We start from the raw sequence: 15,581 nt of genomic DNA, 5'->3' as shown, positions 1-15,581 counted from the left end.
CTCTGGGCTGGGTGTTTGCCCCACAGAAATCTGCACAACTTCAGAGCTTCCTCAGCAGCTTCCTGTGCTTTGCTCCAGACGTTTCTACTGGAGCAAGTTCACTTATGCATAGTTTAATATAAAAATTCTATCTCTATGGATTGCTTGATTTTGCATGAGTGCAAACTTACCACTGTTTTAATGGTTTTGCATTTACTTAACAAATATATTAAACTATTCTGCCCTTTTCCCTTCCAGTTTTCAGATCTTTTTTCTTTTACTGCCATCTTTATAATGACTTTCCTCAAATCTAATTATTTACTTCCCATCCAAAAGGCAAGCTCACCTACTTAAATCTGCAGGAGATAAACAACACCAATTGGCCAGCACATCCACAAATTCCAATTGCCACTGTCCCAAAAATCTTTAACCCAAATGCTAATAATCCCCAGGAGTGCCACTGTGATTCGGTAGGGTGGGTTTATGGTTTAATGTCCGTGAATGCTACTTTATGATTATTGTTCATTGCATTAGGCAAGGCTCACAGAAAAGAAAAACACCCAAAGGTCAGCAGCGAGACAGAAACGTCTGAGGAGTCCGAGCCCTCATGAAAATTATTATGTCTGACCTTCCCCACCTCTCGGGATGGAGTGCTTAAGACAATGACTGGCAGATTTGTGATGAGTGTCTTCACCAATCACTTAAAAATTTAGCCCATTCCCCGCAAGGCTCAGAGAATGAAGCACGCAGGCAGAGTCTGGGTGCTCGAGCGTACATGTGAACCTGAGCTGGGTTTGTGGTCATGTACAGCACACGCAGCAAAAATTACACAGGGGGGGCATTAGTAAAAAAAAAAAAAAAAAAAAACGAGGAAGAGAGGATTTTCCGAGGTTTGGTGTTGGGATGATTGGGTACATGGGGGTTTAGTGGGGGAGAGGGGTGAGGAGGGAAGGGCTAAACCCAGTTGGGGTTTTCTTAATCTTCATCCTTTCCTCTGAAAAGCAGTGACAATTCTACACCCGGGAGAGGGGTGAGACGAGGCGGGGACCGTCCCTTCCCCGGCAGCGCCTCCCTCCTCCTTGCCCGCATTTTGGCGGAGCCCCTCCACACCGAAGCGAGAGCATCCCGGGCTGCTGCCGGGGGCAGTGCCCTCCGTTCGGCCATTCCTTTTTCCTCCTCCCGCCTCGCTTCTGGGCTGGCCGGCACTGGGGGCCGTTCTCCGGCACCTGCCCCGGCTGCGGGACGGTCCCCCCGGGCTGGGGGCGGGCAGGGGCTCCCTTCGCTCTCTCCTCTCCTCCCTCCCTCCCTCCCGCTGCCGGCGCCGTCCGCAGGTGCCGCCCGGAGCCGCGGGGACGGAGGCGCCGCTGGCAGCCGGCTCCGGCCAGGGGGATGCCGATCGGGCAGGTGGGACCCGGAGCGGGGCCGGGGCGGGGCGGGGGTGGCTGTGCCCCGGGGGAGGCTGTGGGGAGCGCGGGGGCTCGTTGCCATGGCTCCCTGCAAGCTCCGCCGGAGGAGATAGCGATGCCAGTCACGGAGGGACCCTCTCCCTCCTCGTGGGTGTGGAGCGGGGCTGGCTTTGGGGTGGTTGCATTGGGTTTTTTCTCTCCCCCTCCTTCCCTCCTCCCCCCAGTTTTTTTTTTTTTTTTTTTTTTTTTTGGGGGTGGAGCGATTAATTCGGAGCGCCCGGACGGGGCTGCGGAGCTGCCTCCGCCACCGCGACCCCTCCGCCCGCCCGGGCTCAAGGTACGGCGGGGGCACCGGGGAGGGGCTGCGGGGGTGCCCGGCCGCGGGGCTGCCCCGCCGCCGCCCCGGCTCGCCCTGCCTGGCTCCCAAAACTCGCTTTAATTATTATCGCTCTGATTTGAAAACTGGTTTTCCTGCTCCCGGCACCTCACCTGGCAGCGGCGCCGCGCTGCGCCCCGCGGAGCGATGAGGAAGCGGAGCCCGGCCCAGGGCGAGCAGGTGCCGCGGGGGGGCCCGGGGTGCAGCTCGGGGGGCCCGGGGGTCCCGGCAGCCGGTCCGGCCCCTTCTCCCTGCCCCGGTGCCAGGCGGGCTCCCCGCGCTCCGAGGAGCCGCTGCCCACGGAAAGTTTCGGGGGTGCGGAGCCCTGCGGGGCCAGGGGACAGCGCGGAGGGTCCGGGCGACAGAGCCACGGCCCAGGGGCTCGGCTGGGGGCGGCGGGTCAGCCCCATGTTGCTTTAGGTGGGCTCAACTTTGCGAGCCCGGATGTCCTGCCTCTGTGGCGAACGCTTGTTTCTGCTTTCCTGATGATTTTGGAGAAGGTTTCGGGCGGTTTTGCTGCAATACCTAAATAATTACCAAAGTCCCTATGGTTTTTTTTTCACTGGGGAAGCGACGCGCTCATGTTGCACGGCAGGAGAGCTATTGGAATCTCGGAAGCTCGGTGTCGGTGCTGGGTGGTATTGATTTGTGTTGCAGGATCAGATAGCATCGGTGAGCCTGGCAACGTAGTCCAAGGAGATTCTGTTTTCTGTAGTCAGCCACAGCAAATGTACGCAGGCTTTTCATCTGTCACTTCCAGCATTAGTGATACTTCGCTTCTTTTGGGGTAGAAAGGGACTAAGCTGTGTTGTGTTGGGTTATGTGCAGGTATTCAGCACTACCTGGGAATACTTTTGCTTGAAACATGGTTTTGGAGAATTTCACCGGAGAGGTGGCAGGTGGCATTTCTGGTTTGTTGCCAAGGGTTCGTTTAGTGTGACCGAAGTAATATGTGCTGTGTAGCTCCACCAAAACCCACTCCATAAGCAATAAATAATGAATATTATGATTTTAGATACAGGTGTGAGGAAAGGAAAGGGGTGAAAAAGCAGTACTTTATATAATTATTTATTTTTTGGCCATTTATGAACGTGAAATATTACCCTGTTGGAGCTGTGCTTGCCATCCTCTGACCATTGCTTCCCACGTGCCTCTGCTTATCTTCTGATATGAAGTATCAAGAGTGTACAACTTCTGCTGTGTTAACACTTCTCTCTTGCTTAAAAGTAAGAGATTTCCCTCATCTTTCAAAAATAAAAAAATAAAAAAATTTAAAAAAAAAAAAAAAAAAAAAAAAAAAAAAAAAAAAAAAAAAACAACCAAACCAGATAAATCCCTCTCTCAATGGCTCGTTAAAAAATTAGGAAATTCTTGTTCACCAGTTTCTGGTCCTCACTTAGGCTGAGCATCTGCTGTCAGTGGAGTCTGGCTTGCAGAGGAACTACAAGTCCAGATCATGTGACATTAAAGTAAGATGCACAAGATAGGACACCAAGATTTGCAGAAGGTAATTTCTTTAGAAATACTGCCCAGTGTATGTGAAATTATCATTAAATACCTTCAGTAAAAAAACACCTGCCAGCAATCAAGAAGTTGAAGTTTTGCCATATGCAGCACACAGCTTGGAAACCAATTTGTTTCGAAACTCTTCCTGTTTATTATTGATTTTTATCAAAATAGGGATGAAATGAATCTTGAATGTGAGGCTGAAATAAAGAGGCTGCATGCTACACCTGGATTGCATTTAACTCTGTAATTATTGTGGGCATTTAGTATGAGTAACTTCAGTAATTACACTTCATGAACGAAAATACAAGAGTCCACTTCTCTCCCCCAACAGATAAGCCTTCATTTAAATGAAAGATTGCATTATTCACAGCTTGGATGTGTACCTCGAGTGGCTTGGATTGGAGCCACCTTGTTTGCCAATAAAAATATGCTTTATCACTTCTGTTCGGGAGAAAAAAAATGGAACAAAAAGGTATCCATTCTTTACATGAAACAGTGTTGGGGACAGTTGCTTCTGTGATAAGAAAGGATCTGCTCCTTTCCCCAGTGGGAGAGGACAGGGACTACTTTAAACACTGCTAATTAGTTCAGTTTATCTTGCACGCATTACAATGCTGTAGTTAGTTAATTATAGCTTTTCCCATTAGCAGTATGTTAAGAATAATGAATTAACATATCACACGGATCAAAAGAACATCTACAGAGTTTATCTTAGAGGAAAGAAAGTGTTATTTTGTGTCAGGAAGTCCCCGTGGCTTTCCCAAGGCACAGATTTTGTTGGAATTCCTGGGCTGGTGCTTCAGAGCCCGATGAATGACTTGAATTGATCACAAACAAGTGACACTGGAGCTCTGGGTTGCTTAGCAACCCACCAAGATGCCACAATTTCTTTTGGTATATTTGTCCAGTAAAGTAGAAATTCAGTTTTGTTACAGATCATGGGTTCTTTGCTAGCACAAAGCCCACCCTATAATAACCCTAAATCACAGAGAATGAAAACTGATGTCCCAGCAGAGTGTGGGAGCAGCATGGGTATGAAAACAGAGCAGGAATCCTGTAACTGTATTCTGGTGGTGATGTGCTCAGTGTTTTATAACAAGTTTCAATTGTCCTTTCTTGGGTAGACTCCTAAAAATCCAAAATCATTAGTGGGACAAGTTCTAACGATGACGTTCATCTCCCAAGTGCTGTTGGAACAGTTCTCCTCGTGCTGTTGTGAGCTGTGGGATCCTGTAAGGCCTGTGGGGTTCCCCTATGCTCCACTTTGGAATGGAAACTGGAATGTGCAGTTTGATTGGGGTCTGAGTTATCCCATGGCCCACAAGGGTGGAGAGCTCTGCTGGGTTGTCCTAGAGCAGGCACTGGGTCCTTGACAGATCCCTTTTGTGTAAGGGAATAACAGGTTTAGTACTCGAAGAGCAGAAGGAAGATAAATGTTATCGTGATTAGGTATCATGATTAGGTACCTAAGTATCACCATGCAATGAATTATATTCTGCTCAGTGACCCTTTTTGTTACCCCTGGCTCCACATGTGCTGCACCTTAGTTCTGGAGGGCACCTTGGAAGGGAGCCCTGCATCGCCCCATCCCCACTCTGTGCACTTTTGTTGGGTGGAGTTACAGGGACAGGGCACCAGCAGGATGAGTTTGGGCTGGGCCTGAGCCAGGATATGTGTTCCAGGAGCTCGCTCTGTGCACTTCTGCTGCTAATGGGCTTTTCATCCTTGGCCTCCTGACTGGAGCTGGAGCAAAGCTTTGCAGTGTGTGTGGGTGGACCTGGGGTTCCCAGCACCGTTTTGCTCCACTCCTCTTCCCCCTTTTGAGCTCTGCTCACTGCTCATATAGACATGTCCTCTTCCTGCTAAAACTGTGCCTAGCAAAAGCCTGCTAGGGCTGGGAGAACTACAGGATGTCATGGCATTCATTTTACTTAAATAGCAGTGGCGTTCTGGAAGATTTCTTCCCTGTGGATGAGGAAAAGGAATCCAGGTATTTCTCCTCATAGAACTTGAGTTCTGCATGATTTACTGGGTATGGGACTAGAGGGGATGTTGTAGCAGTGCCCGCAGGAACTGCTAAGACCACACTGAAACAAATCCCAGCTCATTGTCGGTATTCCTAGGCTAAGATTATTGTCGTTCATAATCTGTGCACTTGTAATTAATTGTCTTTCTAGGCTCAGACAGACTTAGGTAAAGATTAAGTTACCTGTGATCTTGGTTGACTTTGTTGGGGGTTGGTTTTTTCCTCCCTGTTGTTTCTGTGCAACAAAGTCAGTGCTCAAAACTCAAGGTTGTTGTATTTAGCTTCTTTTTTTCCCTAGCTACTCTCTCCTGTCTGTTTTATTCATCGATTTCTGCGAGTGCATTTGCATTCCCAGATGCTGATTAGTGATTGCCTCTGCACAATAAACAGATGAAGGTACTTGGTAATATTTGGTGCCTCAGGTTTCTCCTGCCAGCATGTCCAGGCACCCTGCATGAAGCACACAGTATGTGATGGCTGTGGTGATGTTATTTTCTGGGGTTTCAGCACTCCCTAGCAGATGTTTCCTTCTTCCTTCATTGCACCTGGCTGTATAAAAATCAAAAAAATGCTGATGGAGAACAGTTTATCATTAAAAGTAGTGTTTGTTGTTACAGCTTAACTAGTTTGTGGTTTTCAGTGTGATTTCCAAGAGCAGATCCTGTTCCATGAAAGAAGGACAAAAAATATGTTGCTTTCTTCATTAGGGCTTTTCAGTCTTCATGTTTTCCTTTGACCCTTGCTAGCCCTCTCTTTTCTTCATTTTTGAAGAAAATTACTAACTTCAGGTGGTTTTCTCCATTTGTTTGGGTTTTTTTCTCTTGCAACAGGATGGAGTTAAATCAGAGGTGTGGTGAGGATGTCTCAGGTTAAGGGAGGGTGAAGGGGAGGTTGGGGAGGACAGGGACGAGCCTGCTTGGATCCATCCCCATCTTTGCTCCTGTTCTCTGGCACAGCAGAATTGAGATGTCTGGATGCTGGCCTGAGCAGCTGGGGGAGGAGAGCCAGCAGTGGAGCCTGGGCAGGGCTGTTGGTGTGAGTGCAGCTTTTGAGGATATTTTTACCATCTGGTTCCTGGGCTGGCTGTGAGAGCTGGGCTGTCAGCCTGAGGACAGCCCCAGCCGAGCTCCAGACAGGTGACCTCAGACAGCCACTGTCCCTGTGCCAAAACCAGAGCTTCTGCAGTGTCCCTGCTGAATCCTCCCCGTGTTTGCAGTCAGGGAGGCATGGACAGGTGACAGCTGCCGTGGTATTTATCCTCAGGGCAGCACCAAGGGCCTTTGCATTGCTCTGGGAGTGCTCCTGGGCCCCAGCCTGGCCCTGTGTCACTGTCCCTGTGTCACTGTCCCTGTGTCACTGTCCCCTGCCCGCTGATGCTGCTGCTGCACTCCCTTCTCCTCCTCCTCATGAGAGTGTCAAAGGCAGCACCTGGGCTGTGCATTTCTGGTTTTGAGAGGGCTGTAACTTCAGAGGTGGGAGGAACCCACGTGAAGGGGCTCTGATGGCTGGGGAGTCTCTGTGCCCTCCTGGAGAACAGGAGGTGTCACTACAAACAAGCCAAGCAGTGAAAGCACAAGGCTCCAGTCCCAAAGAGCTCTAAACATTCCACTGAGCCAAAGCCCTCTGACCTCTCAACAGAGCTTGGATGATTTTACTGATTTCAGAAATCTCATTTCAAGCTTCTCTGTTTTTTGGGAGACCCATGGGATGACTCTGCAAGGTTTAAGTCACTGTTCAGAACAGCATCGTGCCGGGAATGAATGGTAAAGGCAGAAATCTACTCAGAGGAGTAGGAAAAATAAAAAAAAAGCAGAATTGGGCCCATCCACCTTTCAGTGTGTGTCTGCTTTGGTGACTTTTGGAGTGTGACACAAGCAATTCCCTGTCAGCCTTCCCCGCTGGCTGACACAGAAGAGGTGGCTTTGAATGCTGCCTGCTGTGCTTGTATGGCACTTGAAAGGAGAAGGGGCTGCCTTTAAGGAGTGTATTCCCACAGCTTTAAAGGATATTTGAAAAATGCAGCGCTCTGTCCTGTCACGTGTTGTTCCAGTATTAAACCCGATGGAAAACTGGAACAATGTCTCAGTAAAAAAATGCCTGGTGCCAGTGTGCATCCCCAGTGCTTCAAATAAAATCAGTCCTGATGAAAGGTTGCTCTGCTTATAGGGAAAGTAAAATTATTACTGCAGGGCAGAGTTGTTTTTTGTGTTAGAAAACACCCCAACAAATGCTTTCAGCTAGAGGAGTGATTAACCCAATGGGGGTTTTTAACACATGCTCACAGAATGCACCATTATTTTTGCAGTTTACTGAAACTGGAGAATGGTTAATAAGAAGAGATTGCCTGTAGGTTTGGAAGCACCCACATGTTTTTCCCGAGGTTGATCCCATAGGTCTGTCTGTCCCATCACTAAAACCCTTCCCTCTGTGGCAGTTCGTGTTGGGCGATCCAGGTCTGTGTGTACACTTGCATCCATGGTTGGTTGGATAATTTTGCCGACTGTACTTCTTCGTGGGCAAACCACAATCTGTTTGTTGAGTTCAGTGAAGTTATTAACTAAAATTTGGGTTATTGCTTTTATATTAGGGCCCAGTACTTTATTTTTCACGAGTTATTCTTTCATATCACTCCACCAATGACTTTGTTCCAGTAAAATTCCACTGAGAGGATAGATTATAGAGGATTTCTGTTGTGGCCTGCTACAAGTCAGAGGAGGTCTTGTCTTATTTTTTTATTATTCACTTTTACGGGAGTAAACTGTATTCAGTGCTTGCTTTGAGTTCTGCTGAGGCATTGGTCAAAACTGCAGTAATTTTGGTCATTAACATCCACACTCCTTTGAGATAAATACTACTTTTGTTGCATCTGGGCAGAAGAAAATGACACAGAACTGAACTACTGGTATCTACCAGTACCAGTAGCAGATTTTATTTAACATATTTTTAGGAAAGCCTGATGAACCTTGGTGACTTCCAGGCTGAATATTGCACGGGCAAACCACTGGTGAAGTCATGGCGCCACTGAAATGGATGCTCAAACTCCCAGTGACCTCATCAGAGTCAGGTTTTTGTCCCAGGAGTGATGAAAATCTAATTTACAACCTAACCAGTTTGAGAAGGAGGCGTAATGGCTCAGGTCCTTGACTGATACAAATGAGTGTGGTTCAGCTGAGGGTGATTGAGTTACCCTGACTGGAGCCGTTTGGGCTTCTGGAGGATCCACGATCCACGTGGGCTCTGCAGGCAGGAGTGCTGGGAGCTCTGTGACTCTGCTCCTCTCAAGTGCCATATCCCTGTCTCGTGTTTTGACTGGGAACAAATAACTGGAAGCAGCAATGAATACTCTGTTTTCTGACTCACACCAGTGACAACTGTGGTGTGCAGGGTACAGAGGAGCAGTGATTAAAGGGCTGTCCCAGCTGTGCAGAGCTAAGCCCTACCTGCTCCATTAAACTGACACGGTTGGCACTGAAATCCACGGTGATTGCTCAGGGTTTACCACCTGCATGACAAATGCACCTTTCTGCTGTTGACTGCGTGAGGCTGGACTTAGGCTTTCACCTAAATCCGGGATTTTTAAGATCTCTGCTTAGCCTGTGGGGTTGCAGCCTCCCTGCTGTCTGTGTGTGTGCAGCACTCAGCCTGGGGTTCTGCCCACCCTGATTTTTAGCTAATTCCTGTCCAGACTGTGCCTACCTGCTGGGAAAGGCTTGGGCTTGCCTTTTCAGCTTCACATTATATCCCAGGGAATTGCTGAAAATTGAGCTGTTTGGGGAGTATTATGGAGCAAAGCTTTATTAAAGGTGAAGTGCAGTCAGTGTGGTGGCACCAGAAGGTAATCACAGAGTGACAGAATGGTTTGGGTGGGAAGGGACATTAAAGATCATCCCATTCCAACTCCCACCTCCCACTGTCCCAGGCTGCTCCAAGCCCCAATGTCCAGCCTGGCCTTGGGCACTGCCAGGGATCCAGGGGCAGCCCCAGCTGCTCTGGGCACCCTGTGCCAGGGCCTGCCCACCCTCACAGGGAACTATTCCTTCCCAATATCCCATCTAAACCTACTATTTCAGTTGGAATCCATTCCCCCTTGTTCTGTCACTACATGCCCTTGTAAATAGTCCCTCTCTCTCTTTTTTGTAATGCAGTTATTTGGTGATGCAGCCCCTGAAGAAAAGGAAATTTCTCCCATTTCCTTCCTGGTGTGCAGGATCCTGCCTTTGGAGCATTGTACCTCATTATCCTGCCAGAGCAGCACATTTTCCTTGTCAGCCATTCCCCCTGTCAGACATCCCTGTGCGGTGAAACCTCACAGAATTCCAGCTGCATAGCAAGAGGAAAATTTCATCTTTGGTGCATTAAAACATGCTCAGTGTTTATTGAAAAAAAAAAAAAAAAAAAACCCAACCAGGAAAACCACAACAGGCAACAAACCTGGAGGGTTATTCACAATCTTATCACGTGTACACAAAAAATAAATTGGAATAATCTTTGTATTCAGCAGATAAGCAGTATTCTTCCTACAAACCTATTCCACTGTGATCCTCCAAAATGTATGCTGAGCTTGTCTGTGCACAAAGCTCCCTGAAATGGGTGGTTAGACCAAATTTTTTATCCCTGGATAGGATATAGTCAGGAATGTTGTGTATTTTCCGTGCTAATTACATAATGCACTCAATGAAAAGAATAATGTATGTAAAGTTTGGGCGCTCGGGCAGTGACAATCCACTTAACCATTTACAGCTTTATGTATTTTATAATCCCTGAACCCAAACGTCCCCGGAGAGACAACGTGCCCTTAAAAATTTTAGTCCTTTAAATGAAGTGAATTTAAATTTGCTCATTTGCATATTTTCCCTCCTTTGTTCTGCCTGAATGAGATATTACTCCAGTAATTGAACTGTAATTTCAGCACAGGTAAATGATGTAGGACAGGCGAGATTCTGGGCGCTGCCTGAGCCGCAGCGTGCGCCGCTAATCCGGCAATTTGCAGCACACCTTGGAGAAGAGAGGCTGTCCAGTCCACTTAGGATCACCCAGTGTGGGGCTGGCACTTGAAAGTTCAATCAATCTCTGTGCTAAATGTGCTCTTGGAGCAGGGCCTCGAAGGGATGTGGTGGGGGGAGGGAATTCCTGGGAAACAAACTTCTCACTGAGCTGATATCATACAGGATTCCAGAGGGGTTTGGGTTGGAAGGGACCTTAGAGATCATCTTGTTGCAACCAAACCCTGTCCAGCCTTGTCCTTGGACACTGCCAGGGATCCAGGGACAGCCACAGCTTCTCTGGGCACCCTGTGCCAGGGCCTCCCCGCCCTTACAGGGAAGAGTCTCCTCCATATATCCAGCCCAAATTTCCCCTCTTTCAGTTTGAACCCCTTACTTCTTGACCTATCACTCCAGTTCCTGATGAAATACATAGATGGGTCAAAGCTGAATTCTCCCAAAAATCAAATTTTACAGCTAAAACACAGCACTGAAGCTTCTGAAAGAGCTTTCATGAGCAGGCTCTGGTGATGGCTTGTTCTCAGCCCGTGGACTTGGCATCTCTGTACCTGTGTGACAGCTAAACTGGGATGGGTGGGCAGGAGTGGTGTGGGAGGGAGAGGCAGCACTGACAGAGGGATAAAATATCTGTTGGAAAAAGTCTTGGTCGTTTTCTTTGGAAGAGATGGGGGTAATGCATCATACAAGGATGGCCGAGTGTTTTTGGCTCTATTACCCTGCACATCTCGGTGTTTTGTGGGAATACGGGAGAAGCCCATGTGCAGAGGGGGAAAGCAGAAGAGGTAATAGTCTGGAGAGCTTGGCACCAATCCCAGAAAAATAATGGAAAAGTTGATAGAAGACCAAATTAAAATAGAGTTAAGGAATAGAGAGGTAATTTAGGCCTCTCTGGAAAGGGAGCCCGTTCCTCGTGGTGTTACAGGTGTGATAAATGTGGATAGCTGAGCTTTGTGGCAGAGTCTTCTGCTGTTAGATGTGGTATCCCACGAAATCTCAGTTAAAACCAAACAAACCCAACAAAGCTGGTGTGTGGAATTAGCAGCAATCTTGTTTCATAGAATCATGGAATGGTTTAGGTTGGAAGGGACCTTAAATCCCATCCAGTTCCACCCCCTACCATGGACAGGGATATCTTCCACTATCCCAGGTTGTTCCAAGCCCCGTCCAAGCTGTCCTTGGACACTTCCAGGGATCCAGAGCCCAGCAGGCTGAAGAACAAGTAGGATCCTTTTACACAGGGGTTTTATCTGAGTCCATGAGAGTGCTGGAAAGCCAGGGTCAGTTTTGGTGTCAACAGCTGAAAGAAAGGGTTTACAAACCTGAAGAGTCAAGGAAATAACCACAATATTGATTTGAAGAGTGGAGGAAATTCCCCGCAGTGAGAGATTTAGAGCTCAATCTGCTTAGCTCATCAAAAAGAGGATTGAGAGGGGACTTGATTACAGGGACAAGTATTTTCATGGGGAAAGCATATCCAGCTTTTTAATCAAGAAGAGAAAAGAAAAATCAGATCCAATAGCTGGGAGCTGGAGCCAGACAATTTTAAATTAGACATTAAAGGCAATTTTTTTTATCTGTGATTAACCACTGTAATGAACTGTGGTGTGTTCAGATGGAGACTGGATTCCTCGTGTGACACAATCAAACACGAGTCGCTGGATATGATTTGCAGAGGATAGGAAAACACACAACAGAATGTGCTGTACAGAAAGGTCCAAAGGGCACGAAATCTGTGAGCATTGAAGGGGCAGTGGAAGGAAGAAGATAAGAAAAGGGGGGAACTTGCATGAAAAGCACAAAAAGGAGGAATAGGAGCACTGAAAGGAAAAAGAAAGGGGTTTCAGCTGGAGACAGAGCTTCTGTTTCGGAGTATTGGAGCATATGTGTGAGCAAAGTGAGTTTTGGCAGTGGGAGCACCTTGGGTGTTGGCAGAGCTGGAGTCATCTGTTTCCCAGTCAAAACAGCAATTTTGGATTCTGGGCTTCGTTAATGATGATAAAGAGACCTCCTATTTATGGGCCAGGCTTTTGGCACCATGGGCTGCCTGTTGTGGTGCTGGGGGAGAGGATGGTGCTGCCAAGAGCCGGGATGGAGCCGAGGGTGGGATCCCAGCAGGAGGGTTGTGCCACCTTCCCCTGGAGCGAAGGGCACGTCCTCTATCCCTGGGCACTGGTGTGCTGTGCCACTCCAGCACCGAGCTGCCACTGTGGTCTCTCGTGTGCCCCCACTTTGTTGGTACCAGTTTTACACACACAAGTGTTAAAAGAAATTACAAAGTTCATATTTCTACCATTAAAGCAGATTTTCAGGGAATCTCACAGGGAAATCTCTGTGGTCTCGGCTGGTTTTGATGAGTTCTCTCTGTATGTTTGTCCCCTTGAAATAGTTTCACCAGATCAGTGATTGAGGCTTCTTTTTTTCCAAGAAGAAATACCCTCTTACAACTGCTTTCAGTGCCTAATAATGAGATAATCATTAATTTAAATGTAATATTGTGGTTTTTCTGTGGGGAAGTGCATTGGTTCAGTCATGACCATGCTCCAGGTGACTTTGTCGCTGATGTTTTTCCTGTGCATCTTCAGTTATAATGGAAGTGAAGCAGAAGCCTTAAAGACTGTTGGTAATTCTGCTGTCACTGGAGCTCTTTAGCCAGGACTGGAAATCACTTTTCCAGAAAAATTTCCAAAACTCCCTCTTGCCTCCAGAGCAGAGAATATTCTGTAATGTTATGTGGAGTGAAATCACTCACACACACTCTTGTTTTACATCCATCCCAAAGCTGGTACCTTTGTTTAGCAACATTTCCTGCATTGTTTTTGGATTGGAAGAGAGTTGTTATTTCAGGATCTTTTCAGTGGAAATGGGAACATGTTTTCCTTGGGCTGTTTAACAGAACCATAAACTCCTTTTGATCAATTAGAGCTCCAATTACCTGCAGCTCCGTTTCTGCCTCGGACAGCCATGGACGTTCTGCACTGCCAGCAAGCCGAGGACCAGAGTGTACAACTGGGCTGGTTATGGCCCTATTCTTCTTGGAACCAGGAAAACTGATAAATGGCAACAAACTGATTTATTGGGAAAAAAAAAAATGAAGCAAGGATGTGTGTCCTACATGTAAGAGTTGACTGAGTGGGCAGTAATTGTTCCAAAATCCTGTTGGAATGTATTGACCTTGATGATCATTTTCTATCTCCGTGGCCGTCCCAATAATTGTCTTTGCCTAAGGAGCCCCTGGAAGCTGCTCTCAAATCAGAGCAGCCCTTCAGTGTTTAACTCCTGACATTGTGACATCCATTAGGAATGCAGAGAGGTAGGAATTACCCTATTCAATCCGATTAAAGATCCAATTAAGTTGGAATCCTCTCTCTGTTAGTAACTAACACCACATGACTCCACACCCTGGGAAAAGCCCCAAACCTTCCTCCCTCCTCCCTTGAACTCTCATCACAATTAAGGAGCAAATTGTCCCTTAAAGATTATTTTATTCTATTTTTTTTTGTTTTATTTTATTTTGTTTTATTTTATTTTGTTTTAATTTTTCCCTTCTTCCCAAGCACTCACAGCTTGGCTTCCATCGTGAAACATGAGATCAATAGCCCTTATAAATTCTTCTCCTGCCTTGAGAAAGTATTATTATTAGCACTTTAAACACCTCATCATTCTCCTAATCATCCTGCCCTTTGTATCAATAACGTTTTTGTGTCAGACAGGTCGCAAAGTTAATTATTATGATTTTTTTTCTTGTTCTAAATGTACTGTGTCTTAATTCCAGTGTGATCACTGGAGTGACTGTTTGACCTTGTTTCACCTGTTCTCATAAATGCTTGTGTCTGTCATGTCCGTTCCTTGAAACATTTCATCTGTACATGAAATCCTGAGGATTCTTCTCATTCCTTTCTTAAAGGGACTTTTAATATTTGCCTTGGGTTTCTTTTCTCTTTTAGTCCTTTTTACATCTCTGATTTTTGAATGCAGTTATGCTCGGTGTCAAAGGCGAAAATAAATCAGCAGCACATCTGAATTACTAAAAATTACTATTAATAATTATTTTAGTCCTTTCTAAGGCATTCTGTGCAGGATCCTCATCTCAGTTGCATCTTGAGCACCTTGGGCTGCTGAGCAGATGCTTCCTATTGACGTGATTTTTCTTCTTTTTTGTGGAAAGAAAACAATCCAATTGAAACCCTCTTCTCCTTCAGCCTCCTGAAGGCCAGGGGCTATTTGCTGAATTTAACTTCCCTTACATAAATGAAACAAATCTATTCTGACCCTTGAGGAAGTCTCATGTTTTAGATCATAGGTCGCTTCTAAATATAGGGATGGGAAATTAACGTCTCCCTGGATGGATGATCCTGTAGCTGTCTCCTGCAAGGCTTTTCAGAGTTTCCTTTTAACTGAGGGGCCTGGTCGTTTCTGAAGAGGCTGAAATTTGAGTGGATAAAGTGTTTATAAATATATATTTATATATATTTATGGTTTTTTATATATGTATGTGTGCACACAGTTACATTACTCTATACGTATGGTTTTGCACAGAATTGTTTAACCATCGTGGCAGTTCATGGGAAATAAAATCATTTGGGAGCTATATCTGTGTATCTATATCTTTATTTTTGTTTCACAGCACCAGTTTGTGCAACAGGCAGTAGCTGTAGCCATGGGCTTCTGAATCTGATACTACATTTATCTTCCCTGAAAATAATCAGAGTACATCTGATGTGCCTGAAAGAGAAACAAACACAAGTGAAGCAGCTCAATATGGAGCATATAAAATGTTTAGATTTATTCCTGAGCTATGAACTTCGAAATTTGATATTACACACCTATAATGTGTTTGCATGAGTGTGTGCACCCAAGTGCATTTATACCTTCTATTTATAAATAAATATGTATTTCAATTGGGTTTTTTTGCCTTGTGTGGGCACATCAGAAGTGCTGGAAAGTTCATATAATAAAGTTTATTTCTTCCTAATATTTAACGATTAGGTCTTACCTGAGAGGTGGTTCAGATTCCTTCTATTTTGGGATATTGTTTCATTTGGGTGCTCCTCTCTGAGGAACATCATCGTGTCTGTGGCACTGGCACTCTCTGTGGCAGATGTTATGACTCAGAGCAGACAAGAAGATTCAGATTCATATTTTCTTTTTCTTCTATTTTTTTTTTTTTCCCATAAGTGACTTGCCCCCCAGGTATGTTTTGACAGGGAGGATATAACTTCAAATTAAATGTGAATGTGGAGGCTTTCCAAAGCTCCAGATTGCAGAGGTTTCTCAGCGTGGCT

At 46.1% G+C, this 15,581-nt stretch overlaps 1 protein-coding gene across 9 annotated transcripts in view; it reads left to right on the top strand.

Annotated features, from left to right (window-relative positions):
- The first annotated feature begins 1,084 nt into the window (after positions 1 to 1,084).
- Positions 1,085 to 15,581, top strand: part of CHL1 (cell adhesion molecule L1 like) — a 131,756-nt gene continuing 117,259 nt past the window's right edge. For 5 of the 9 annotated variants that reach the window (XM_032120392.1, XM_032120393.1, XM_032120383.1 and 2 more), the window contains exon 1: positions 1,623 to 1,722. The gene's annotated coding sequence lies outside the window, so the exon portion shown is untranslated. Of the gene's footprint in view, positions 1,384 to 1,622; positions 1,723 to 1,918; positions 1,942 to 15,581 lie in introns of those variants that run through there. The other 4 variants (XM_032120390.1, XM_032120384.1, XM_032120389.1 and 1 more) reach the window with 3 other exon arrangements.

Source organism: Corvus moneduloides, chromosome 11, assembly GCF_009650955.1.
Source record: "Corvus moneduloides isolate bCorMon1 chromosome 11, bCorMon1.pri, whole genome shotgun sequence".
Lineage (NCBI taxonomy): Eukaryota > Metazoa > Chordata > Aves > Passeriformes > Corvidae > Corvus > Corvus moneduloides.
The sequence above is the reverse complement of the archived record's forward strand: the minus strand, read 5'-3'. Positions and strand labels throughout refer to the sequence as shown.